At 46.5% G+C, this 27,480-nt stretch overlaps 1 long non-coding RNA gene across 1 annotated transcript in view; it reads right to left on the bottom strand.

The window, feature by feature from the left end:
* Positions 1-2,010: 2,010 nt before the first annotated feature.
* LOC138582228 (uncharacterized) overlaps positions 2,011-27,480 on the bottom strand; it is a 43,787-nt gene continuing 18,317 nt past the window's right edge. Inside the window, exons 2-3 of the long non-coding RNA XR_011304986.1 lie at positions 3,467-3,626; positions 2,011-2,988 (exon numbers count right to left, since the gene is read on the bottom strand). This is a non-coding gene — a long non-coding RNA (uncharacterized lncRNA). The remainder of the gene's footprint in view (positions 2,989-3,466; positions 3,627-27,480) is intronic.

Raw genomic sequence — 27,480 nt, 5'->3', positions numbered from 1 at the left:
AAGCTGGGGCTCAGTGACCTAATCTGCCCTGGCAGGGGTGCAGAGTAGGGGGGGGCTGCGGGGCCCTCCTCCCCCCCGGCAGAATGAAGTCGGGGCTGAGCAATCCCCACCCCCCCACGGGCCGCACAGAAGAGGGGCAGTATGGATGGCCCTTTGTTCCATCCATACTGTCTCTCTCTGGCGGCCCGGGTAAAAGCCGGAGAAAAAAGATGTTTAAAAATGGAGGGACGGATGCAAAGCAAGAGGCTCTTGTTTTGCATCTGTCCCTCCATTTCTAAAAATCGTTTTGGGTTGGGTATACTTCTACATCTGTGCTGTAGAGGTACACCCAACCCAAAACGATGTGGGCAGTGCCAGAAGCCTCCCCAGCGTTCCAGGACGTCTGGGTAAGTACATGGTGGGGGGGGCTGTATGTTTGTGTGTGTGTCTGTCTCGGCTCCGTCCTGTGTTTTTTGTTTTTGTATGTATGTTGGGATGCGGAGGTGGGGGTGTGTGTATGGGTGTGTTTGTATTTGTATGTCTGCATTGTATGTTGAGATGCGGAGGTGGGGGGTGTCGGGTGTCTATGGGTGTATTTGTATGTCTGCAGTGTATGTTGAGATGCGGGGGTGGGGTGTGTGTCGGGTCTGCTTGAATGTGTTTGTGTGCAAATGCAGTGTATGTTGAGATGCGGGGGTGGGGTGTGTCGGGTCTGCCTGAATGTGTTTGTGTGCAAGTGCAGTGTATGTTGAGATGCGGGGGTGTGGTGTGTGTCGGGTCTGCCTGAATGTGTTTGTGTGCAAGTTCAGTGTATGTTGAGATGCGGGGGTGGGGTGTGTGTCAGGTCTGCCTGAATGTGTTTGTGTGCAAGTTCAGTGTATGTTGAGATGCGGGTGTGGGGTGTGTGTCGGGTCTGCCTGAATGTGTTTGTGGGCAAGTGCAGTGTATGTTGAGATGTGGGGGGGTGGTGGGGTCGGGTCTGCCTGAATGTGTTTGTGTGCAAGTGCAGTGTATGTTGAGATGCTGGGAGGGTGGGGGTGGGGTCGGGTCTGCCTGAATGTTTGTTGTTGTTGTGTGCACGTTCAGTGTATGTTGAGATGTGGGGGGTCCGAGTCTGTATGCGTGCATGCTTGCGAGTTTGTGTGCTGAGTTGGGGGGGCTCGAGTTTGTATGGGTGCATGGTGTATGCTTGTGGGTTTGTGTGCTGAGTTGGGGGTGGGGGGTTCGGGTCTGTATGGGTGCATGGTGTATGCTTGTGGGTTTGTGTGCTGAGTTGGGGGGTGGGGGTTCGGGTCTGTATGGGTGCATGTTGTATACTTGTTAGTTTGTATGCAGGGGTGGGGGGGTTGGGGTCTGTATGAGTATGGGGCATAGTGTTTGCATGAGGGGTGGGTGTCATGGGGCATAGTGTTTGGTTGAGGGGTGGGTGTCTTGGGGCATAGTGTTTGCATGAGGGGTCGGGGCCATGGGGCATAGTGTTTGGTTGAGGGGTGGGTGTCTTGGGGCATAGTGTTTGCATGAGGGGTGGGGGCCATGGGGCATAGTGTTTGCTTGAGGTGTGGGGGCCATGGGGCATAGTGTTTGCATGAGGGGTGGGTGTCTTGGGGCATAGTGTTTGCATGAGGGGTGGGTGTCTTGAGGCATAGTGTTTGCATGAGGGGTGGGTGTCTTGGGGCATAGTGTTTGCTTGAGGGGTGGGGGCTATGGGGCATAGTGTTTAATAAAAATAGGGGGATGAAAAAGCCTCCTGCCACACCACGCCCCACCGCGCCTACCGCCCCACCCACATTTACTTTTTGGCCCACTATAGCCATCATGTAAGGTACTTTCGGCCCTCTGTCAAAATCAGTTGTGCACCCCTGAGGTAGATCATCTGAAACCACCCCGAAGAATGTATATAGGCTGAAATATTCAAATGAGATGACTAGAGTTATCACAGAAACAACACCAGGATGAGTGCTGATTACTTCCAGTGATTATCTTGTATTACTCCAGGATGACCCCATAACAACTTCAGGATGGACCACCAAATACCAATCGCACCTTTTTATGCGCCACAGCTATTGAAAAAACACATTTGACATGCGTAACACTTTTGCTATAAAATATCCGCTGACACACCAATATTGTCAAAGTAATGATCTTCTTTGGGCTGGGTTTTGTACCTAATAGCACAAAAACATGTACCATTTACAAGTTGGCACCAACCTACAAATTCACTAGATCAACTACATAGTTCTACACACAAGAGCACTTGCATCTTCAGTTTCACACAGCAGCATGTGAGCTACAATTACTTTGTTAATTAGTAGCAGGGATGGACATAGCAACCAAACTCGGGTGTGGAACTGTTCCAATCTCATTGTTTTTAAAGACCATAATCAGAATGATTGAGCAGGTGTGTGGGAACGTGTAGGTGTTACTTCACTGTCTAAACTGGCATTACCATCATACTGTAACAAGGACACACTGTTGAGAAGACGTGGTGAGAGTTGAGCTTGTCAAATTAAATCGGTCCGACAAAACCTTTGTAGCAGACAATGGCATGTTACTTGATAGTCCAATATTTTGTATTTGTTGCACAACTACATCTTAGGGAACTGCAACATTACACGGAGACATCTGCCGATTTACTGCAGTCTTTCAATTGTCCAGGTGAAGTAACAGTCGGGTTCTGAGGCACGAATGTAGGAGGAATGGAGAACACTAGCCATCCCTGCCAAAAGGCATAGGTTTTCCAGCTTTTGTGACCACAACTGTGAACAGCCATTGTCAAGTTTGGGAATAGTCTGTTTCCATCATCAGCTTTTACAATACTATTCTTTGTTTTCTTTTACTGCATTTTCTGTTTGTAGTTCATGCAGGTTTTGCAGTGCTTCACAGATTCCACCAGTAGCTGCTTTTCCTCCTCTGCCTTCCTTTTTAAAGCCTGCATTAGTCCCTCTGCATCACAATAGGTTCTAATTATTTCGTCAAATGTTTTCTGTGTCTTAATACACTGTTTCTTGGCTGCGGGTATGAAAAAGGTAAGTTAAAACTTCAAAATGTGACTATCAATACAACAGACATTTTACTTGTGCTGTACACTGGGGTAAGTGACTACTCTTAAGCGCTAAACCATCCGTCCCCTTGGTTTCATTTTTGCTTATTCCTGCACTCCTTGGAACTTCCCCCTTGCTCCCCATGCAGCTACCCACAAATCAGTCTAGCTGCACACATACTTTGACCTGGACTACGGTCCCCGAAGGAATTCAACCCATAGCGCTTTGAGATCATACCAATGGCAAAAGGCGCTCTACAAATGCCCAATAACATAAGAGAAATCATGTAGACCATCTACTCTAGAGGATAAAGAGATGTTGTAAAAGAGTAGTGAGCATTGTGCAGCACCCATCTGTATGTGTGAAAAAAGGAATACCTGCACGTAGGGACGTCAGATGTACCCTCCTCCCCAAAACATCAAATAGACAACAAATATATTGCTTACCTGCTGACTGAAATCCTTTTCTTCATGCAATTCTCTTCTACTTTCATCATGACCTTGTATCAGCTGTTTACAAATAACTTCCCCAGGAATTGCCAACGACTCAAATTCCCCATCCTTTCAAATACACAGAGAATTGTCGGAATTGTCAGGATTGGAATTACTGCCTAAAAGAAGAAAAAAAAAACCAAAAAATAAATAAAAACACACGTAAATTTAGTATGCTCCAAGTATTTGTGAAACTTGTTTGTACCCACAAACACCAAGTTATAGTGGGCTTGCTATGGATGTTTCTGCCTGAAGTGTCCCTATTTTTGAGTGAATCCTCTCTTGGCACTTTGTAACTTCCTCCAAGAGTTTTACCCATTGTGGCTTCAACTCGCTCCATCTGTTCACTAATAAAAGTAGAGATGGGTGTTCTGGAGAGGCAATACATTCTTAGCTGCAGAGCTCTTGTACCTAAAATGATGCAGAGTCCTTTTATGTGTGTCAAAGATAAGCACCCATTTCAGTTTCTTAAAATGTAAATATCAACCTTAGAGAGTCCCAGCTTGCGGACAGCAACATGTACAGGAAATTATAGGGGCCGGAAAGGGTATGGAGGGATAAAAAGTAATACTCCTACGTCCCCTTTCCTCCATACTTATGGGACATCTCTCCGTCCTGTGGGACGGGACCGGAGCACTTTGTAAAAAGCATCCACATTTTTTCCAAAAATGTGTCCTTCCTCTCTTTCTTGTGTGGGGCCCAGCACGCGGCCATAACCGCGCATCGCCCATCAGGCCTTTTCTCCGCTCGATCGGGGCCGGAAGCACTTGCATCCTCGGAAGTTTTTCTTCCCTTTTTCCTCTCTGGCTCTCGCTAGCGTTCGTTTACTGGTCTGTCTAGGTCGTTCAAGCTAGACTTTCCTGATTGTTTATCCTGTCACCGTTGTGGGTGCGATTTCTCGCCGTCACCATAACCAGTACAAGAGGGACCCTATAAAAACTCAAACAGAAAAGAGTTGAGTAAACATTGCTTTATTAACACACAAGCATTCGCGAATGGGCCACAAGTTCAACCGTCTCGCAAAGCAAGTCGTCAAAGTGCCGCCCTTTCCCCTGCACATCGTGGTCCTTTTATACCCATCTGTTTTACATTGTCATACATTGCTGCACATAGATTATGTCCACCACAAGGCGGTTCCTCCCAGTCATGACTTTGCATCAACGGTCAACAGTTCAACATCTGCTATTGTGGTTTCCTGTTATCTGTTATTCGCTCTCTCTCGTGCCCCTCTGTGTCCTTATCTCTGTGCACGAGGCTGTGCTTACTCATTCCTTCCCCACCCGTAATCTGCAGATAGTTTTAGCAGGCTCAGCATGCTTCGACATACAGTGACCAAACACAATTCTTCTGTTAAAAACAAGTTCTTGCCAGGTCAGCAGGTCTTAAATGCCGCTGTATAAAGAGAAGGCCTCTTCTTTTAACAAAGGGTACATTCTTTTAACACATATGGTGATTAGTACAAACTCCAAGTGTGAGCACAACATTACATATGTATGCGTACCTTCAATCCACCCTTTGCTCACACTTGAGCATCAATCTAAACAGTCCTAGCATAAGCAGATGGCAGGAAAGCAACATCATCACATACTGTATGTACCATAATCTTCTCCAGGCCTCCCATGTCAAAAAAATTCCTGTTGTACATGGCTTTTATCCATTGGATTTAGGCGCGTTATGCTGGAAGAACACATGGAAACACAGCACGACACACATACCGGGAAGCATTGGATGCAGAGACAAATTCCTACAACTATTGCCGCTAGGACCAGTATGGGCGTAAGGAGCTGCCTACTATCGAGCATACAAAAAATAAGATTTTGTTCCTTGTGGTGCAAAGCGGTGTTTTTCTCTTACCTTCTGTGTTTGGGGAGCATACATTTATCTGCTCAGGGATTAAACCAGCATATACGGGTGCAGACATAATTCAGTATGTGGCTCAATTATAGGTACGTATGCGTATCAGATGCAACCTAGCGATATAGCTGTATCCCCTATTTAAAGCACCAGTGTCCTTATTACTCTAATAGTGGTAGGTCTCACTGAAAACCTTCATCCGATCTGTCCCACGTCTCGTAGTGCCTGTCCTAGGAGGGGAATGCCGAAGGCCCTTCAGGCTACAAGCCCGTCGTCTTCAGTAAGGCACAATTCTGCTAAAACCAACAAGAGAGTCCAAATGTTCATCTCCCTAATGATCAAAGTTCAAAACAGTGTCCTTACACGTTGCTTGTTTGTGTTGCGAGGAGAACCTGAAACGGGCCCCTCCATCTGGGTTGCAGTCCGCTGGTGCGATCGAAGGCTTTTATAACAACCCAGTCACCGGGCTGCACGTCGTGACCTTCTCCTATCAGAGGAGATGGAGCTACTGCGTTCACCTGTGCATTAATAGAAAATCGGTCTATTAGTTAACCCAATACAGTACTGTTGTAATGCAGGCCATGCTTGCTCAGACAATCTCTTAGGTGATATGGGAGTCCCAATACTTGGTGGGTGCCCCATAACAATTTCGAAAGGAGATAAACCATGTGTACGCTTAGGCATAGTACGCATACTCAATAATGCAATAGGCAATGCATCCGGCCATTTCAGTCAAGGGCATCCAGTGTTTCAATATGCATTGTGCTGTGGAGGTGGCACTATTGTCCCGCAGGGGATATGCTTCCACCCATCCTGAGAACCCACATCTCATCACCAAACAGTAGGAATGTTTATTTACAGGCTCCAGCTGTATAAAGTCCATATACACCACCTCAAAAGGGCAGGTGGGTAACTTACTGTGGCCCGCCGGGGCTGGTACACCTTTCCCCACATTGTATAGAACACATATTTCACATTGTTTTGCCCATTGGCGACAATACATTCCCAATCTTTTGTTGTACCACACAGCACTCAAAACTTCTTCCATAGTCCTTGCGTTAACGTGAGTTGGACCATGAGCCACACTCACTATCACAGGTAAGTATGCATCAGGCAGTACCCAAGTATTCGTATTGGTATGTGCCCATAGCCCATCTACCGTCTCCTCGTATTGATCATCCTTGTGCCAAGATAGTCTTTCTTCAATGGTTGCATCTGCTTGGATTTCCTTTACGCGCTCCTTCGTCCCTTCCATAGTCACATCCCTCCCCACTATGAGTTGCCGGGCCTCCCACTGTGTTTCCCTTGTGGCAGCTAGTTTAGCCATCTGGTCGGCTAAGGAGTTTCCTTGCGTGACATAATCTAGAGTCCTTTTATGCGCTGGGCATTTCACTATGGCCACCATCTTGGGCAACGTAAGGGCTTGTAATAATTCAGCAATCAATCGGGCATGTTTAATAGTATCACCTTGGGAGGTTAAAAACCTACGCTCTCCCCAGAGTTTACCAAAACTGGAAACCACCCCGTGCGCGTAGGCTGAATCAGTATAAATTGTCACTTTCATACCGCTGCTTAACACTAATGCTGTCGTTAGCGCAATCAATTCTGCTGCCTGGGCCGATTTTTCACACACTTTCCCACTCTCAATCAACCGTTCCCCTGTAGTTACTGCATACCCTGCTGTTGTCTCCCCATTTGGCAGTTTGAAACAGGAACCATCACAGAATAATATACCCTCATTATCAACCAGCGGGGTGTCTTGCAGGTCTGCTCTACCCTTAGTGTGTTCTTCCATTTGGATCACACAATCATGCCTAATGTCATCAGGTGAGGTGGGCAAAGGAAGCAGTGTCGCTGGATTCAAAGTGTTACACCGTTCAATTTTTACATTACTGGCAAACAGGATGATCTCATACTGTGTGAGTCTAGCTGTAGTCAAATGCTGTGTATGCACTCTATTCAGAAGAACATCTACCGTATGTGGAACCTTTACTGTTACTTCACTCCCTAGGATGATACCTGCACTTTGTTTTAGGGCTGTCGCTGCTGCAGCTACTGTTCTCATGCATGGGGGTAGGCCTCGAGCTACTGAGTCCAGAGTGCTAGAAAAATATGCACATGGTCTCTGTTTACCCCCTTGTTCCTGTGTCAAGACTGACACAGCGCAACCTTCCTGTTCATCAACAAAAAGGCAAAATCTCTTAGTATAATCAGGTGTGCCTAAGGCCGGTGCGTGGCATAGAACATCTTTCATAGCTGTCAGGGCTTTTTCCATCTCAGGTGTCCATTCTAATGGGCCGTTTTCTTGTACTTCTTTTAAGGCTTTTAGCATGGGCTGGATCAATACAGAGAATTCGGGAATCCAGTGCCTACAATAGGATAAAACACCAATTATCCTTCGGAGACCTTTTGCCGTGTCTGGACCTTTTATGGACTGTATCAAAGCAATGCGATCAGTAGACAGGGTTCGCCCCTCTTCGGACAGCTCAAAGCCTAAATAATGGACCTTTTGTTTTACATACTGCATTTTGGCTAGGGCTACCTTGTGCTTATTCTCTGCTAAGTGCATTAGCACCAATCTGGTCACATAATGGCATTCCTCTTCGGTGGCTGCACATAATAGCAAATCATCAACATATTGTATCAGAGCAGTGTTAGCGGGTAGGGCTAGGTTATCCATCTGTGTTTTTAGTGCTTGGCTGAATATGGCGGGACTTTCTGTATATCCCTGCGGGGCTCTAGTAAATCGATACTGTCTATCTCGAAGAGTGAAACTAAACAGGTACCTGCTTTCTTCGGCAATAGGAATGCTGAAGAAGGCATTTTTCAAATCAATTACCGTAAACCATTTCGCTGTTTTGGGAATTAAAGTGAGTACACTTGAAATATTAGGGACAACTGGATATCTGGGTTCTACTATTTTGTTTATTTCTCTCAAATCAATAATAAAACGATAGGGTACGGCTTCATCACCTTTCTTGTGTACTGGAAGGATCGGAGAGTTACAAGGGCTATCATTTGTTGGCTCTACCACCCCTAACCGTATCATATCATGTACTATTTGATATAGTGCCTGCTCTCCCTCGTGTGATATGCGATATTGTTTTATCCTGGGCAACCTGGCACCGGGCTTTAGTTTGATTACTACTGGGGAAACATCCAACACTCCTACATCATTCCCATGAGTGGCCCATAGTTCATTCGGGATGTCTTGGAGTTCCGGGGGCAGGGTTTGCATTACTCCTATCATACTCATAGGTTTGCTTATGGTCATTCTCACTCCCTGGGGGGAGCAATATATTGTGGCCCCTAGCGTTTTTAATGCATCAATACCTAACAAGTTTTCTGGGCAGTGATTGGTCAACAGCCACCCATTCTCCCATTTTACCCCATGAAGTTCCGCTTCTACTATTTCATTTACAGGAGTCTTTATTGGATTTCCCCCAAATCCAACTGATACCTTGCTTTTATCCGATAATGGGACAGCGGGGACGGCTCTGATATTCATGGAACTGTTTCCAGCTCCCGTGTCTACCAGACATCTCAAGTTTCGGTGGGGGCCGATCCTAATAGAGGCATAAGGCCCCCTTTGGTCTATAGGAACCTGCACCACTCCCGCTATCTCATTCCGGCATCCTCAGGACATATCGCTTGTGTTATCCTGAAAATCATCGTTATAGTATACCCCTTCTCCACCCTGGCATACACCTTGTACTTGTGTCGTTTGTCGTGGCTGATACAGTAGATTGGGGGAGGCGGGGCCGGCCAGGGAACATCCCCTCTTGCTTGTCCGTCAAAGGCATTGGGTTGAGGGGGTTTAAACATTCTATTGTCTTGATTGCCGTACCCACCAGTCCTATTTCCTGGGGCAAATGTTGTCTGTAAAGGGGGCCGTACGCCCCTTCCTCTCCCACCACTCTGGGGACACTGGGATTTCCAGTGTCTGGGTCTCTTGCAGAAGGCACATACATCTTGGGGTAGCCCATCCCTCCTCCCATATAGCGCACCTCCTTGCACTGTACCTCTACCTGTCCCTTGGCCCCCTATCATGTTGCTACTATAGCCCTGTGACGGGCCATTATTATTGTAGTTATACCTGCCTTGGGGCCCTTGATGCAACTGTTGCATCAACACTTTGGTTTTTTAAATCCTTCTCTTGTCGTGCCTTTTGTTGTCCCTTCACTCTTTCCCCTCTTTCGTAATACCTAGCCATTTCAAGGAGATCCCGGGGTTTCTAGTCATCCATGTACTTTCTGCCCTCCTAATGTTCTCCTGAATTGGCCCGTGGAGCCCCTCTACAAAGTTTGTGGCAAAGTACCGTTGGCCCGTTTCAGACCCTATCTCTAGCCCACTGTGCGCTTTGAATGCTGCTTCATAACGCAGAAAGTACTGTGCTACTTCCTCACTTGCACCCTGTATCACAGCGGACAGTTTCTCCACATTCACATCAAATGGGGGTAACACCTTTTCTAGAGCCCTCAGGACTGCCATGCCATGCCCCCTTATGGGTTCAGGATATTCCTCATGCAGTTTTCTATTTTTGCTCGCATCCATTACATCTTTCCATTTTATTGTTTCATTGTCTTTGGCACGAAAGGGGGTCCATATTTCTTCTGGGACAATGGCTAACAATATGTTATCTACATCCTCTACGGTAAATAACCCTGGTCTGAATAACTTTCCTACTTCTTTGTAGAATCCTGCCGGGTCTATACGGGGGTCGGGGATGGACTTGGTGATATGCACTAATTCAATTCGGGATAAAGGGACATACACATAGGTGCGCATCATGTTACCAGTGGCTGCCTCTATGGTGGGTTGGCACTCTCTCATTGGCATTAATAGTAACTTTTCCATGTTTGTTTGTTCACTTACAAGGGCCTGCACTGGTGATGAAGCAGAGGACTGGTGACTAAGGTTTTTCTCTTTTATTTTTTTTATAATCTTTTAACAATTTCTCCACCTTAGCCATTCTCCATTCTTCCGCCCCAGAATCATCCACTCTTATATTAGATAGCAGTTTCTTATCCAATTCTGTCTTAATCCTATTCCACTGGGACACATATCTAGGCTCCTTTTCCTCTTCTATATCATCCACCCTAATAAGAAGATATTTAATTACGTTTACTTGTATAGGCCAGCCAAGGCCCTCCATCAGACTCACCAGGGTGGACATGGACTGCGAGTGTATGGATGCTATCATACGATTAGCTACGTTTTGGCCCGCCTGGTCTGCATCTTTGAGTTTAGCCTCTCTTTCCCTCACCTCTCTTTCCCATGCCCTCTTTTCCTTCTCCCATTCAACACCGCCCCTTATGACTTCCGCTATTATGTCAGACATACATCCCCCATAACTGAACACTGGACGCAGTCACTGGTAGTAATGCGACAGCGTCCTGATATGCTGAGGGCAGATCCGCAGTACTCTGTCCTCTCAATTTACAGTTACCCTCATGAAAGGTATATAGTTTAGTGGCCACTGTCCTAAATTCCAAAGGTGTCAAACGCCCCAATTGGTCCCGTAGGCTGTCATTGAGGGGTGTGCCATACAGCCCGGTCATAAGGATTTGCAAGTCTCCATCTCTATCCTTTTCTACAGTAGTCGTTCTCCTATGGTCTATCAACCTATCTGGGTCTCCATACTTCATTGGGGATTCCACCCTTTCACCCTCACTGTCTGCCGGTGGAGCTGTAGCTCCTGGAAACAATAATTCAGTCGTTGTTTGTTCTGCTTCTAGCCCTATCACATCTTCATATCGAGGCACCGGCACGGCAGGATACATACCCCCCACTGTTCTTAATCATCATATGTCTATCCAACTGATCTAGCCTCTCACCCTTCTCTTTTATCTCTAGATCATGTAATTTTTGATTTACTGTTCTCTTCTGCTCCTTTGTTTTTTTGTTTATTCTGAGCATTGCGCCTGCGCATTGCTTCTACCCTCCATAGTCGTATAGCCTCAAACTGTGCGGGTCTAACCCGTCTTTTTACTAACTCTATTTCTATTTTGGATATGCCGTCTATGTCAAAGGACCCGGTATCTGGCCAATTATGTTCAATCGAATCTTTTGTATATTCAGACCACTCCCTTAAAAACAATGTCGAGTTCAATCCATGTTTAATCAACATATCAAATGCAGGGGTTCCTTCAAGGGGGGCATAGTGTCTCTTGCCTACACCTCCCTTGTGGGAAGCCGTTTGACCCATCTTGGCGGTATACCGCAATTGCCTAAAACACTCACCTTTCCCAAATATGCACCTATTGGCTAACAATAATAATACATCCTCCTGGCGTATCTAACATATCATATCATCATTTCAACATTACTTCTTCATAGACGGACTTACCACCGTCCTCTTCACAAACCCTGAATCATTATTTCCTTATTCCATCATGCATCCGTCCATACCACTTATCTTAAGGGTCCCGCCAGAGTGTTCCGGACCCGAAGGGCGACAGCCTGCTGTTCCACCGCCGACGGAGCCGGAAAAACAAGGATGACGCGTTGGTTGCAATCAAAGGTGCGGATTCAGTTGTTGGGGCCCCGTGATCAATTCCTTCTCCGGTTCCGCCGCGGCGTTCCTCACCCAGTGACGGACTGTCGCTCCTTCGCATCCCACTTCTGACACCAAAATTGTGGGTGCGATTTCTCGCCGTCACCATAACCAGTACAAGAGGGACCCTATAAAAACTCAAACAGAAAAGAGTTGAGTAAACATTGCTTTATTAACACACAAGCATTCGCGAATGGGCCACAAGTTCAACCGTCTCGCAAAGCAAGTCGTCAAAGTGCCACCCTTTCCCCTGCACATCGTGGTCCTTTTATACCCATCTGTTTTACATTGTCATACATTGCTGCACATAGATTATGTCCACCACAAGGCGGTTCCTCCCAGTCATGACTTTGCATCAACGGTCAACAGTTCAACATCTGCTATTGTGGGTTCCGGTTATCTGTTATTCGCTCTCTCTCGTGCCCCTCTGTGTCCTTATCTCTGTGCACGAGGCTGTGCTTACTCATTCCTTCCCCACCCGTAATCTGCAGATAGTTTTAGCAGGCTCAGCATGCTTCGACATACAGTGACCAAACACAATTCTTCTGTTAAAAACAAGTTCTTGCCAGGTCAGCAGGTCTTAAATGCCGCTGTATAAAGAGAAGGCCTCTTCTTTTAACAAAGGGTACATTCTTTTAACACATATGGTGATTAGTACAAACTCCAAGTGTGAGCACAACATTACATATGTATGCGTACCTTCAATGTCGCTTCGCGAGGGCGGATCCCCATCCTCTTTGTTTAGAGTGTTTGGGTCCGGATCACTGTTGCGACTCCTGTTTTTACTGTGACTCCCTTTCGGTCCGGGCACTTCAACGTCGGTTAGAGCGGTGGGAGGAGGTGTTCCGACGTACTCCTCCTTCACATTTTCAGGCGTTCATCGACGAGAAGAAGAAACACCCGGTAAGTTCTTTACTTTTCAGAGCACCCTGGCCGGGGGATACCTTTCTGGGTTCCTCTCGGGCTGGGGGGGGGGCGTTGATCACTCTGTCACCGGGGTTCGCCCTGAGGTGCCCTTTGGGCCTAATAATTCTACCAGAGTTTTCTCCGAGGGTCTCCGTAAGGGGCCTGTGAATACCGGAGTACGCTCCGAGGCCCCTCCTGTAGGGGCTGTCTGTGGACCCAGTGCCACTGAGTCGTGGGGTACCGGAGCTCACTCTGTGGCCTCTCTGTCGGCTTCCCTCAAAGATAAGACCGGGGTTCGCCCCGGGGCCTTGGATGGGCTTGTTGTTACCGAAAGGATGTTCGAGGCCCGCGCACATAAGGCTTTTACCGGGCCTGGGTCCGAGGTCCCTCGTTCGGATGCAAAAGCTACCAACAATTCTGAGAGGCCGGTCAAGGCTTTGTCGGTGAAAGCTGTTGCTCACCGTTCCCGCTCTTGTGGTGACACCAGACCTGTTGAGGGGGCAAAGAAGCAAAGTTCTTCTTTTACCGGAAGTGCCGAGGTCCTTCCTTCGAAGGCTCAGTTGGCGGTTGGTATGTCACAAAAACATTCCAGGCCTCATAGTACCAGCTCTGCCGAGATTCCTTATGTTAAGGCTAAGATTAAGACCCCCGATCCATCGACAGGGACCCCTGCCTCACTACCTCATGTGCCGCAGTTCCCCTCAGATGAGGACAAAATGGTGCCTGTTCCCGCCACGACTGCAGTGGCCATTTTAGGTGCTACCCCTACAACTACGCCATCGGCCTCTGGTGTAGGTCTTGGTCCCTTGGGTGAACCTAAGGTCCCTTGTGCGCATCCTTACCGGCCGGTTTATGATTGGAACGCCTGGATGCCTCTTCCGCACAATGTTTTGTTGCCCGCAGGGGCGGCACCTTTGATTTATGTGGATACATCGGTGGAGGGGCCGGTGTGGCACCCTTCCCCGCTACGTCCTTGGATTTGTCCACCTCATGAGAGGCCTCCTCAGGTTCCGAAACAGTCTCCGGAGGATGCCTTTTTCGGTAAATTTCAAGCGCTTATGCGCACCGACCCCATGAGGGAATATTTCAAAGGGCTTTTCAGGGCGATATGTCCACCTACGCCTATGGCTCCACCCGTTCCTCCGGGGGTTCCGCCGGGGCCTCCCTTGCCCGTGGTACCTCCCCGGCTCTTCCACCTTTGCCTCCATGGTCCCCAGTGGACAAGGCAGTGCCTGACATGGCTCAGCAGGATCCTGACCCGTCAGATGACCCTCAAGGCGATCAGGACAACGAGGATCGTCCCCGCTCCATCAGAGCTTTTCATGACCGGGTACTGGACATGAGTTTCTTAGATGTTCCGGTGCCCGAGGCACCCGCTCCGCAGGAGGGCGTGCTTTCTGGGGCGTTCACCCTGTCTCCCTTGGAGCTTACCGGCGTGTTCCTGCAGAAGGATGTTCTGGCCGAGGTCCGAAGAGTCTGGGAAAAGCCACACTCGGGACTTTTTGTCAATAAGAAGATTGACGCGAGGTACAGGCTACATTCTTCGGAAGAGGTGGCCCTGTTGTCTTGTCCGCCTCCCTCCTCCACAGTGGTGGCTGCGGCCACTTTGCAATCCAGACCTGCAGCATCCTCTTCCACGACGGCTACTCAGGTCCTGGGTAAGGAGGACAAGCTCCTTGACTCCCTAGGGAGGCAAATCGTGGCCAACTCTGTCTTGCAGCTCAGGCAGGCCAATGCCAAGTTGATATTAGCAGGAGCTAACATGCAGATGTGGAAAGGTCTGTCGGAGTTTGAGGAGCACATCCCGGTCGAGAAGTTGGAAGACTTCAAGGGTGGCCTATCCGACGCCAGGGTCTTGGCCCAGGATCTCCTGGAGGCTGCGGCTCATCACAGACACCTCAGGCCTTATGCTGGGGGTTGATACCTCACGGCAGGCGTGGGTGCATGCCACTAAATTTTCAAAAGAAGTGCAGGACAAGGTGTTGGACCTTCCGTTCGATGGTAAGGAGCTCTTTCATTCTACAACAGATGTAGAGCTCACCAAGACGAAGGATAGCACGCATACAGCTAAGTCATTGTCTGTCCTGGTTAAGGCTCCTTTCAAAACCCAGAGACCGTTGTCACAAAGTCGGCCCTCCTCTGCCTTTAAGGTCTTCCTCGACCGCAAATCTCGCAGAGTGGATACCCCTGTGGGGAATAACCGCCGTAGGCAACAACGCAGAGTGTACCTGACCGGTAGAGACAGGCTCCTTTTCCCATGCACGGACGGAGCGGAATAAGTCAATAAACCAACCACTGGAACATATGTCCAAATAAACTGTAAAAAAAGAAACTTGGCCGCACGCAGCAAAAGCAAGACCAGGTTCCAATATACAAATAGCAGCAACTAATCTGTATGAACATCAGAGATGTCCATTGTATACTACCTCTGAGAGTTTTACTTAGGAACAGCATGTAAGACATCGAGCTAACCATAGCCAAAGTAAGACGGCATCCAAAGACACACAAACAGAAGACGCACATGTATGCGTCTGTGTGCTAATGGGGAAGAAGATTGATCTACCACTAAGTAATAGTTGTCCTGAAGATGGCCCGATACTTACTGTTGTGACCACTGTTGACATAAGTGGTATACTATAATGGGCCGAAACATATCTCGACCGCCTAAGGAAAATCGAATGTCTTTTTCCAATGTCTAAATTGCATACATTGAACAACTGTTATGCACAAGTTTTTTCCTCAGTTTTAGAACTCCCCTGTTAGAATATATGAATGAATGGTATGATTGATAATCATAGAAATACAATGTGAAGGTGGGCACCACAGTAGTTAGGTCCTTTAATATAGATAAAGTTCATTTAGGAAAATTGTGTAATATTTTAACCTGGAGCTGCCAGTCTATGATTGATCCTGTGGCATCCGGATCACACTAAACGAATTCCAAGAAAAAGTAAGGTAAAAATACCGTACTTAAGACTGGTGCTCTCAGTTGACCTTAAATAAGGTTGCTCAATCATATATAGCTCTTGCGTAAAATAATTCAAATGTCAGACAAAATATATTTCCAAATGGTACAAAGTTTTTCCAAGAGAAATGTTTAATTCACATTTCCTGGTTTTATATCTTTCTTGATTAGTTCAGATATTGCGAGGCAACTCAAAATCGATAGGTCAATTATTAACAATAGTACATATGCCAATGCATTTCGGTCTGAGACCATCTTCAGGGCTGTACTGAAGTGAGTGTAGAATCTGCTAATTGTGAGTTGTCCTCTCCTGTGAATGCGTTCGTAGAACGTCTCCAGTGTTCCTGCACTCGTATGATTCGCGCGCGGGACCGATCGGTCCCGCGCGCGAATCATACGAGTGCAGGAACACTGGAGACGTTCTACGAACGCATTCACAGGAGAGGACAACTCACAATTAGCAGATTCTACACTCACTTCAGTACAGCCCTGAAGATGGTCTCAGACCGAAATGCATTGGCATATGTACTATTGTTAATAATTGACCTATCGATTTTGAGTTGCCTCGCAATATCTGAACTAATCAAGAAAGATATAAAACCAGGAAATGTGAATTAAACATTTCTCTTGGAAAAACTTTGTACCATTTGGAAATATATTTTGTCTGACATTTGAATTATTTTACGCAAGAGCTATATATGATTGAGCAACCTTATTTATGATTGATAATCATGTCTGAAATGTTTAAGATATTTTTATGACTATTAAAGAGATAGATATTTTGTAATAAATTGCAGTTGTGCAATTTCTCTCAACTAAGCGATTACCTAAGTCAATGAAATACATAGGTTCTCCTGAACCCTGACCTGGGATCCATACAAGACTAAAAGAGAGGGGTAGTCAATCTGTATTTCATATTTTTCCTTCACAGATCGTCCCTTCCATCAGATTAGACCCCCCCCCCCCCCCCGTCAACAAAAAATAGGGATTACCCTTTATTCAAACCACCTTTGCTAATAGGAGCCAGGCAACATCCCCCAGAAGGGTCAACAGAAGCCCTTCCCCTAAGCATCGCTACTATGCCATAAAATATGCACTACAGCTGAAACAGTGCAGCGCTCATGAGCAGTGGAAAAATCCTGCAAAAAAGTAAACCAAGCCATGGGTAAATTAGCCATGGGTAAATTTCGCAGAGGTATGGTTTCACACACGTGCCGCACGGCCCGGTACACCTAGATTAGCCAAATTATTAGAGGGTTGGTATCGGAGGAAGGCATGGACCTATTCATGGGGGGGCATTGAAGCAGTAACAGTGTTAAAGCCAGTGAGGGAAAGCCAGTAGGAGCATTTATCCCCACATGGCAACAGTTTGAAAGTGATCAAACTGATCAGCAGGACAGTCATTGTGTGGAACTAGAAAGGGGAAGGGGAGGAATCGCCTCGCCCACAAAAAGGGGGCCTCTGTATGCTCAACAGCTAGGGTGCTTTAAGGCAGTGTTCTTAAAACTGGGGTAGGGGAGGCCCAAAGGATGGCTGGGGGGCACAAGGCTCTTTAAAACAGGATTATGGGGACTGTTTTTAATAGAAAATATAAGCATTTGAAGCTGGGGGAGGTCTAGAAACTATATTTTTACTCAAGGGGAAGGGGGGGGGGGGGCTCAGCATAAAGAGGTTTGAAGACCACTGCCTTAAGGGAATAAAGTGACCTTCCACTTAAAATAGCAAAGCAATTCACAGCACTCCTTTCACACCCAGGTCAGAAAACTCCTGCTACCGCTATAATCCTCTGTTACAAGGCTGCTGAAAAATCCAGAAAAGCAAGAACATAGCTCAAGGCTATCCTTTCACACAAATCTTTCAGTTGCTGGACAATTAATGATGCTACTTAGAGCGTGGTGTTCTGTGTTTTTACTTTTTTTAGTTGTCCGGTGTTCAATGACTCAAGTAAAAGCAATGATCAGGCCACATGCTGGTTAGAGAAGCTTTTTTTCCCCCTCTTCTTAATGAGAGCTTGGATGGCTAATATGATATGATATATTTTATTTATATTGCGCCCATACACAATTGTTTCAGTGCACAACGAGGCAAGGGAGGACAAAACGACAATCTTACTAGGCCCGGTAACATTGACAACGCGCAAGTGCAGAGGGGAGGGGAACAGTGCAAGGGGCAGGGGAGGCATGAAAAGTGCTGAACACAAGAACAAAAACAACGAAAAGGTAGTGCGACCAGCAGGTGGTAAGTGCAAGAATAAGGAGCAGACAACGGGTGTCTAATAAGTGCAGGAAGGGGACTATAGGGTAGCAAATACAGACCCAAGTGCAGGGGTTGCCAAGAGGCAGTGCAGGCATGTGGCTGGGTAGGCAGGGATCTGGGCCCGAAATCAGAGGGTAGCCAGGTGGTCAAATCAGCAGGGGACAGGAACAGCAAAGGTGGAAGCAAAGAGGAAGGTCTTGGAGGTGCTTCTGGAACCGAAGATGGCTCTCAAGTTTCAGGGAGGCTGATGCAGAGCGAGGCCCCAGATCTACCCGTTGCTTGGAGAAGCGACTGACCCTGAGGGAGTTGGAGGAGCGAAGAGCTTGAGTAGGAAGGTATTTCTGAAGGGCAAGTTGAAGGTATTGCGGAAACAGGCCCCAGAAGGCCTTGTAGACAATGCAAAGGGTCTTGAATGTAATCCTTGCAACCACGGGGGAGCCAATGAAGAGATTTCAGGGCTGTAGAGATAAGATCCCTGGGCTTGAGGCCAAGGACAAGTCTTGCAGTCCTGTTCCGGATGAGCTGCACAGAGCGGAGAGTAGTTGCAACCATTCTCTGTGCACAGAATCACAGCAGCAAATCTAATGTGGAGCTTTTGTAAAGTAAAGCCCAAAGCACCCTGTGCCACCAGAAGCAGGAAGGCAGAAATCAAAGAGCATTCATCAGGGTATTTCAACCATCCCCACCCGTAGACTACACCTGGTGGTGTGTGCAGCACACCCCATACCACACAGTGTATCAAACAGTCTGCCACACACACTTCAAAATGTAGCCAGCCTTCATTCAAGCCAAACAAAACTGTGCCCCTTGGCACCCTGCTTCAGAATTTAGCAATATGGAATATGCTGAGAAAGTCGCACCCACTTACCACGTGCCACACAACAATCCTCACACAAGGGACATCTATGCCAGCAGGCATCTACACTGGCATGCAGCTGTTTCGGGAACTTATTACAAGTGTAGCGCCACCGTGCCCTTTATATACAATAGACATTCTCACAGGGGCTACGCAACACAGCAGCGTTCTGAAGCAGACGACCGAGTCAAATCTAGAATATGACTGGGCCAGTGTGACCATCATTTACAGTAAATCCCTGGAATGTTTCGCTCATACCCATTGAAGGTGCAGTCATGTGTAAGAGTTGTATATGCACTGTACCGTACACATCGCACGTGGATAACAAACTACTCTAAAAAGTAAAAAGCAACTAGGTATTTTGCAAAGGTGGCTTGTTTAGTACATTATGTGTCCGCCGTTCAAGCACACACGTGCACTGCCCCCTAGCGACCGTGGAGTGTCTAAGTGCTCTTCCAAACTAGCAATCAAAATATGTTACCATATAATGGTGCGAGCAAGATAGCAATTAGGGTTCCCCCCTAAGAAAAACATACCTGGCTTGGTGCCCTCCATACACATGGGGCCGCCTATACACATGGACTCCAAAATATTTATCAGTTGCAAACGGTTATCACGTGCTGGTGTAGAATGGTGCCCCAAATGGAAGTGTGGGTGCCAAACACTAAATTCTTTCAAAATCATTGCTTGCAATAACTCAAATTAGAGGACAAATATTTGTAAATGCAGCATTCAGAATTATTTGCTACAATACGGAGGACTTGACTAACAGTAGTGTTTGATATTTATTTCCCACAAAAGAAAACAGCCAATATTGCTGTCCTACAGTATCGTTTGACATGCAGCTGATGTAACAATTTGTTTCTTAAAAATAACAACTTTGAGATTATCATCAATGCTGTCGCTTGTAAGTTGGACACTGGTATATTGGAAAACTAGTGTGAAGGGTGGGCCGGTCTTTCAGCAGCCAGTCTGTCACTATTGGGTTCAATGTTCCCAGATATGCAACATTTGTAGGACAATAAGTCTGTGGTTCAAGGCTCCCACAGTGACATGGTGGCAAGCACTTATGTGAATGGAGATGGAGACGACCGGGGCAGATGATAAGTTGCGCTGGTCATCTCAAATGTTTCAATGAACTAACTGTGACAAATCAACTTCCGGGACACTAGTGGTCCAAGGACAAATATCGTTTCTAAACCATCAATGAACCCCACACCTCTAGTACACCAAAAAGGATCCGAACAGATTGGAATACAAGTGAAATTCTAAAACTTCCTTGTCCAATTTTGGTAAAGTATATGGAACGGCAGGCTCATCTCCTGCACGGTCGTGGATTGTTGGTTAATTATTACCCAATGATAAAAAGGGAGTGTCCAGTAAAGGTTGTATACACATCTACTTTATTATTACTACAACAGACAGTTCTAGCACACAATTACAACACACATTGTAAAGGAACACAGAGGATAGACAGTTTAACGAAGGCAAGGGATGCACTCTGGATAATGACAGGAGGGTAGTTGGTAAAGTAATCAGTCTCATAGTTTAAGATTATTTGGTTTCAACACCAAAGGGTCGTAACTGTCTCTAGGGGCCTTCAGAGAAGGCCCACGGGCGGTGAGGGGCGGGGAGGCAGGGGCAGAACCAGAATGTACCTGGTGCTGAAGAAGTTCTTGGTGCTTGACAGCACCCAGCTGGTTCCAGGACGCTTCGCAGCCCGGGAGACAGCTGCGGGTACCAGGCGGCAGGAAGTTCGTCAAGCAAAGCTAGACAGACGTCTGCAGGCTGTCCGGCGCAGCGGCTCAAGCCAAGAATCCTCCACTGTGCTGGTTGGCGGATCTGGCATGCTGGTCGAGGCTTCTCGGACGGCTCTGGCGACTGCAGCCGGATGCAGTTCGAGGACTCAACTGTCTCAGAATTGTCCATAAAAAGATGGACGCTGGCTGATGCTTGTGTGGCACTCCTCGTGCCCTTTGAAGGCGGACGGCCCAGAGCTCAGGAGGGTGTTAACAGGCAAGAGCCTTGTCCTTTGTCCAGAGACTTCCCTACCTAGGAAGATGTCAGAACCTAGCAGGGCATGCTGTGTGCTGGAGCTGTGGGACCAGTCCTCCGAGTCTGGTATCTCCGAACGTCCCTGGAAGATGTTTAGGGTAGGGATCTTGCTTCCCTCTTGGAACTCATTGCCTTCCTTCACTGGCAAAAGATGTAAGGTAGACTGTACCTTCAGCTCGGGTCCATATTAGTCCTTACTCCTTGCAAAGTCTTCAGATCTGATCAGTGAGGGGCTCAGCCTTCTTTTAAAGCAAATGGGGCCCAGGGATTGGTGAAGGCTAAGCCTAACTTAAGTGAGCCAATCCTGGATCTCCACCAACAATCTTCAGTGATTCTTCAGGTCAGAATCAGAGTGCTTGGCAACAGATAGAAGTATATGTTGTCATCCTTCCCCTAAGTCCCAGCCATGTTCCTGTCTTCTGTACATAAAAGGGTCTCCCTAATTAACAGAGCCCTATGCAGCGCTTGATCACAACATGGGCCACCTTTGTATTAGGGGTTTGCAGGCAGACTTTCGTCTCCTACAATTCACATACTTCCCTGCTCTGAAAGGAGTGGTTCCAGACAGGACATTCATTGCCCTTTCATACCAAGGAGGGGATGTTAGTATCAAGTTGACACGTAGCATTACAGAGATTGCTGTCTGGTCTCCATTGTCACTTCCTGCACCCAGTCCTTCCCCGAGGTTTGCTAATTAACATTCTTCAGTATTCGCCACCACAAGCAAGGTTTGACAATGGAGATGAAAATCCACGGTCCTTGAAATTCTCATCAGGCTGCCCACGGCCAAAGGCTTTTGATGTACCCACGGCTGTCAGCTACACATGACAGGGGAGGGCAGTGCTGGTAAGCTGTGTCCTCCGAGTACATGATTATTTTTCTGCTGCGCAGTGAGTATGGAAAATATGTGCGGGAATGGCCCCACATTTTCAGAGGTTGATCTCCCATCATTCATTCTTTTAAAGAAACAAATAAAAAGCCCAGGCGAGCATAATCTTCCTGTGTGGATTGTTGAATCCTTCACACCAAGTTGTGCTGTGGGAATTGGGGTGGATTGTGACATCACAAGTTGTAATTAATGGCAGCGTGGGAGGGTTCGTGGACCCAATTATTAAACGCAATGTATGCTTTTCTATAAGGGTTCAAAGTGCGAAATCCAGCCAACTTTGTGTGGGGAGATAGTTCTCATGTAGCACGAATACTAATTAGGTTTATGGTATAAAAGGGTCTCAATTTAGGGTCATTTCTTTGACAGCGCCTTTTCAGGCAATTCTATTCCGTGATCTGTTTGAATTTGCAGTCCCAGCTGCATCTGGGGCCCTGACTAAATCTGCGTTACTTGCACCAGTGTACACTCCTTTTTCACTACTTTTGTAATATTTTGGTGAGTTTTTGAGGCAACCCCACCCCCCACCACACATTTTTGGAAATCTCTGCCGTTCGACCAAGGCACGGGAATTCGAGGCATGCTCCTGGACAAGTGCGGGACAGTGTCTGTTTGCCAGTACTAATAGCTGGATCCAGAAGAGGTCCGCAGACGCCACTCCACAAGTACCGGCGCTGCCTTCACTCAAGTGCAGGCCTTTAAAAGAAGACTCTGAGGTCGAGAGAAGTGGAGAATCTCCTAAAAGGATAGAGGAGTGTACCCCTGCATGAAAGCGCTAGGGGCGGGAGGGACTATTGTTATGGTGTATAGGACTAACCCTCATTTGTGGTGAACGGCGATTGACCATAGTAGTATTAGATGTTAGGTCTGCCATTCCGATAGGGAGCAGGTAGACACCATCATCTGCACTAGAGAAGAGGGTTGCGGAGTAAGTGGCAGACCTTGTTCGACAAGAGTGGAGCATAATGCAGGCAATTGGTATAGTTGCATCACTGTATTTTCTTTGGGGAAAAAATTATTTTGGGATACATGCGGGCAAGTGTTTCACGAGTACTGACAGTATTGTGTAAAACGGTCATAGTATTTGTTAAATGTGGCTAGGGAGCAGGCAGAATGGCCAGAGCCGAAATAACGTGTACAGAGCTGCGTAGCGTAAGTTAAAGATAGTCGAGTGTCGGGGGGGAGTAACTTTTTTTGACATACTAAATTAGGGCATTTATGAAGTGTTGGGCCTGTGGAGAAGGCCTCTTGTGTACCAATATAACCTAACAAGACGGGCCTGTGGAAAGGGCCAGCGTATGCAAGTGTTGATCGGGAGGTTTGAAAGGGTGGGGCCTGTGGAGAAGGCTGAACTGAAAGAAAATAGTGATCGAATAAAGTGGCAAGTATAAAAATTGAGCGATTGGGACTGCCTGGGGAAGAGTGAGCGTTTAAAAGGGTTAATATATAGGGAAGGAAAGAAAAAGAAAAAAAAAAGTGAGAGAAGAATATTTCAACAAAAAGGATTGAGGGGGAGACAATGACGGCTTTTTGGAGCATGCCTCAATTAAATCACATGTGCAGAAAACTGTCCCAATATTGCAATAAAATATAAAAATCTAGAGTGGGTACACAACACAGTTGGAAAGTGTAATAGCCTGGTAAAGACATAGAAAGTAGCTACTTACAAAGGGGCAAATCTTAAAAACAGGCAGGATATTCTAGGGCTTTGGAAACTGTATGAAGAAAAGGGAAAAGGGAAAGAAAAAGCAGGGATGTGCACCACCCCCACCCTATATGATATACCAGTTTTTAAAACCAGCTGCAGGGTGTATGAACCCTCAAACGAGCGTCTCAAGACAAGGAAGGGACACAAAAAGAGGAGAGCGACACAAGGATTATCAGCAATGACGCAAAAAGGGAGGAGGAAATATTTAAATGACAAAAAATAACTCGCAGCAGCAACTTGACATTGTGTTCAAGGAAGCAGAAAAAGCAATGGAAAGGGAAATAAAGGAGAAAGGAAAGGAACGTGAGGAGGGAGCCAACAAACAGTGGTGGACAGCAGGACATATAAAGTTTAAAATAAATAATTGGGGACAGGACTTGGACCATAGTGAAACTGATAGGGCAGAGGAAGTGCACACCATATCGGAATGGGAAGACAGCAATCATGGGGATGAAGAAACAGACACATGCAATTTGACAGATGGGAGAAGGCAAAGGAGAAGAGCAGGAAATTAAGAATCAGTGGGAGATAGGCTTCGGAGCAGGGAAACCAGAATAGTGGCAGCAAAGACCACAACGTGGCAATAAACACAGCACTTGCACACAAATGCCCCTTTTACAGAAAGCAAGGGCAAAGTTCATTATATACCATGGCAGACAATGGACAGGGACAGTTTGGTTTACAGTTTACCTTTATTAATGGCGGGGGAGAGCAAGTGGATTTATGTTTTTGAAAAGGAGACAGCAGGATTCCATTGGCCATATGAAACATAAAAAGTTTATTGGTAGCATTAGTGGGGGAGAGAAGTGACGAACTATGGCAACAGGCTGGATCTGTGGGGTTAAAATCAAGTTCTAATATACACAATGGGGCACCCTTTAATAACTATCGAGCGCATGTTTGGAAGGCTCGAATGAAGCTGTATCCAGAGACGTCCGACACGGGTTCTATATTGGCTCTTAAAATAAACCCGATGAGGATCCCACGGAATACATGCGATCCATACAAGAAAGGTGGACGCAGGAAAATAAACAGTCATGGGATTTAAAAAAATACCTTTGTTTTACCACATTTTAGTGAGCCGAATCACTGCAGCTGTGCAAGTCCCTTTAGAGACAGGCGACAATTGAACACCATTGCAAGGGGAGGCAGGAGAAGGCTAAGGAGACAGTCGAAAACACAACCAAAGTGGAAAACAAATAAGTTCTGAAAATAACTGGTGAAAATACATATGGAGGGAGCAGTACTCGCAGGGCCAGTTGTCGTTCCACAAGCTCAGCAAGGAGGGTTTCCAGTGGCTACGGTAATGCAGCCAGGAGGTTACACTCAGGTGCCACCCAACAAGCAGTGGTGAATGGTACAAATGCAGCAGCAGCCCGCATTCATAAACGTGCAGCTGCCAGGGGTCGGCAGGCTGAGGCTACGAGTACATAGGACAGTCTCAGATTGGAACCATGGAAGGGGGAATGCATGTGGGAATTTGACATTTTGCACGAACATGCCCACTTATTGCACAGGCATGGCAGCAACAGCAGACATACATGCAGCACCGTCAACAGGTGCAGAGATACAGCCTGCAAACACACATGGCATTGCTATCTAGGGCCAAGCGCAGGTACAAGGTAGGGAAATGGCAGGAACTCCCAAGTACAGTGAGCATACTTCATGCACCAGCACAGACCCAAATACCAGAAGGGGTAACAATATTAGGACAGAACACTGTTCAGCCACAACACAGGAGTGACAGTGGTGGGTGGTAACCCATTTACGTCATTCGCGACCATATTTTCCCAATAGGGATGCCCACGGGGCGTGCAAGTGTGTCCTATTCTAGCAGTAACTGAAGACCCTGAGGAGGAACCAGAGGTAGCAGTTCAGATGGGACAGAGGGGATTTTCCTTTCTTATGGGTACTGGAGCGACTAGCTCATGCATCAAGGAAGAAGGATTTCCATTATCTAATAACATTTTGGAGACAAGGCGTTTGGGACAATTTTGAAAAGTTCCTCTGACAAAAGACTTATCCTTGACAATAAGGACACTGCATATTGTAGCACCTTTGTTGTACTCAAAAGACAATCAACATTCTGTGGAGGGACCTACTCATTGTAATTACAATTACGGGGAACACATGTTTTTGCGATGGTTGCCAGGGATTGAGGGGACGCGTTCTGTCTGGCAAACACATTTTTGTCCAGGCTCCAGTGTCCCTTAGTTAGCTCAGGCACACACAACTGAACTTGGAGGAAGTAGTGGTCTGAAAAGACAGGAGTATACTGGTTGCAACTGGTCAGAACATGGAATGGTGCTCAATATTAAGTATTGACACCACACAGACATGGACAGGAGTAAGCGACAGAGTGGTTTGCAACAAAGGACAACGAAAAAGGAGGCAGCAGTGTTCGAGCTGAGCATACCTTGCCCAGTGCACATAAAAGAAAGAGCAGTGCCCCAGATAAAGGAGGGCACAATATTTGCAGGAAGATTTGGAAAAGGTGCCCAAAGGTTTGTGGACAACAGGACCCCATGATGTAGGAATACTTAAAGGGGATGGGGCAGTACACATTAAGTTAAAAGAAGGAGCAGTTCTGCCAGGATTAAACAGTACCCACTTTCAAGTAGCAAGTGAAGGCATATATGAGATGCTGCATGCCCTATGGCAGGAAGGCGTAATACAGGTGAGCTCATCACCTTGCAGCACAGCTATTTATCTGATCAAGAACGCAAAGGTAGGGGTCTGGTGTTTTATACAGGATTTACTTAATTTATTTTGTATTGATTCTGGAAAGAACATTTACAAAATTGACAGACAACATTTTTCACATAATTTCATGGATTAAAGAATTTATAAAACCTTAAAATTTCATATTTCATGGAATTCCCTAAAATGTCCTTACTTTCATAAAATTTATAAAAATTCATTTTACAGTTATATAAAGCGGTTTCTCCCCAAGAGTATTAAACAGATACGTATCAATTATTTATTTGCATTTTTAAAGCGCTCACACAGACCGGTGGCATCGAGGCACTGTTACAGGAATAGGTCTTAGTTGCGTATTTATAACGCACTTAATACCCAGAGGGTTCTAAGCGCGGACCCGGGGATCATACCTGTGTTGGTTTGTGTCGTCTTGTTACAAAGGCAAGCACGTTGCCGCCGAGCTATCCTCCCGGGACTAAATGGAGAATTATTCAAATCTCTTTTGTCATGGTGTCTGAGATTCTACTGAGTGGGAGACCCCCCCCCCTCCATGTCATCTACTGCAGCCCCCCTAAGATCGCTTACCACACTGAGAACAGAGTCATGTGCACAGTTTCAAAGTCAGTATTTAACAATAAGTCCAGAATTTGTCGCTTTTTGAGTTATAGCTCACCACAAACTCACCCAACCTTGTCACGTGGGTCCCCATCTAGGACACAATGTCAAATATCTCTGGTCAGCCGGTATTTAGCTCTGGCTCTCTGCAGTGCAAGCAGTGGCAACAGGTTTTGTCTGCCATTTCAGCCTAAACATTCAAAGTGCTGGACTTGGGCATTTCAGAAGATATTTGTGGGGCTGAAAGTAGCAATGAACTATCCTTTCAAGGTATTTAAAAACTGCACAGCTTTTACAGGTGTGTGAAGTTTCCCACCCAGTCCCACTGTTTCACCTTGTTTTTAAACAGTGTTTTAACACCTCGGCCTAGTTCCTCTTGTAAAATCAGGAGACCAACCTAGGTTTGAAAAACATGTCTCATTTAGAGTGACCTAGTCGCGGTTGCTTTCCCTTTACGTATTTTGTGCCCCTTAAATCCAACAGTTTACATCAAAGCAAGAACAGTCCAATGTGTATAGTACACCCCTTTGCATAACTGCTTGTCTCATGCGGGATAGTAATCCCAGTTCTAATCTTAAATGGGCCATTGGGGTTGTAGGTGGGAGGAACAGG

This window comes from Ambystoma mexicanum, chromosome 3q (genome assembly GCF_040938575.1).
Source record: "Ambystoma mexicanum isolate Mex_15411 chromosome 3q, UKY_AmexF1_1, whole genome shotgun sequence".
NCBI lineage: Eukaryota > Metazoa > Chordata > Amphibia > Caudata > Ambystomatidae > Ambystoma > Ambystoma mexicanum.
The sequence above is the reverse complement of the archived record's forward strand: the minus strand, read 5'-3'. Positions and strand labels throughout refer to the sequence as shown.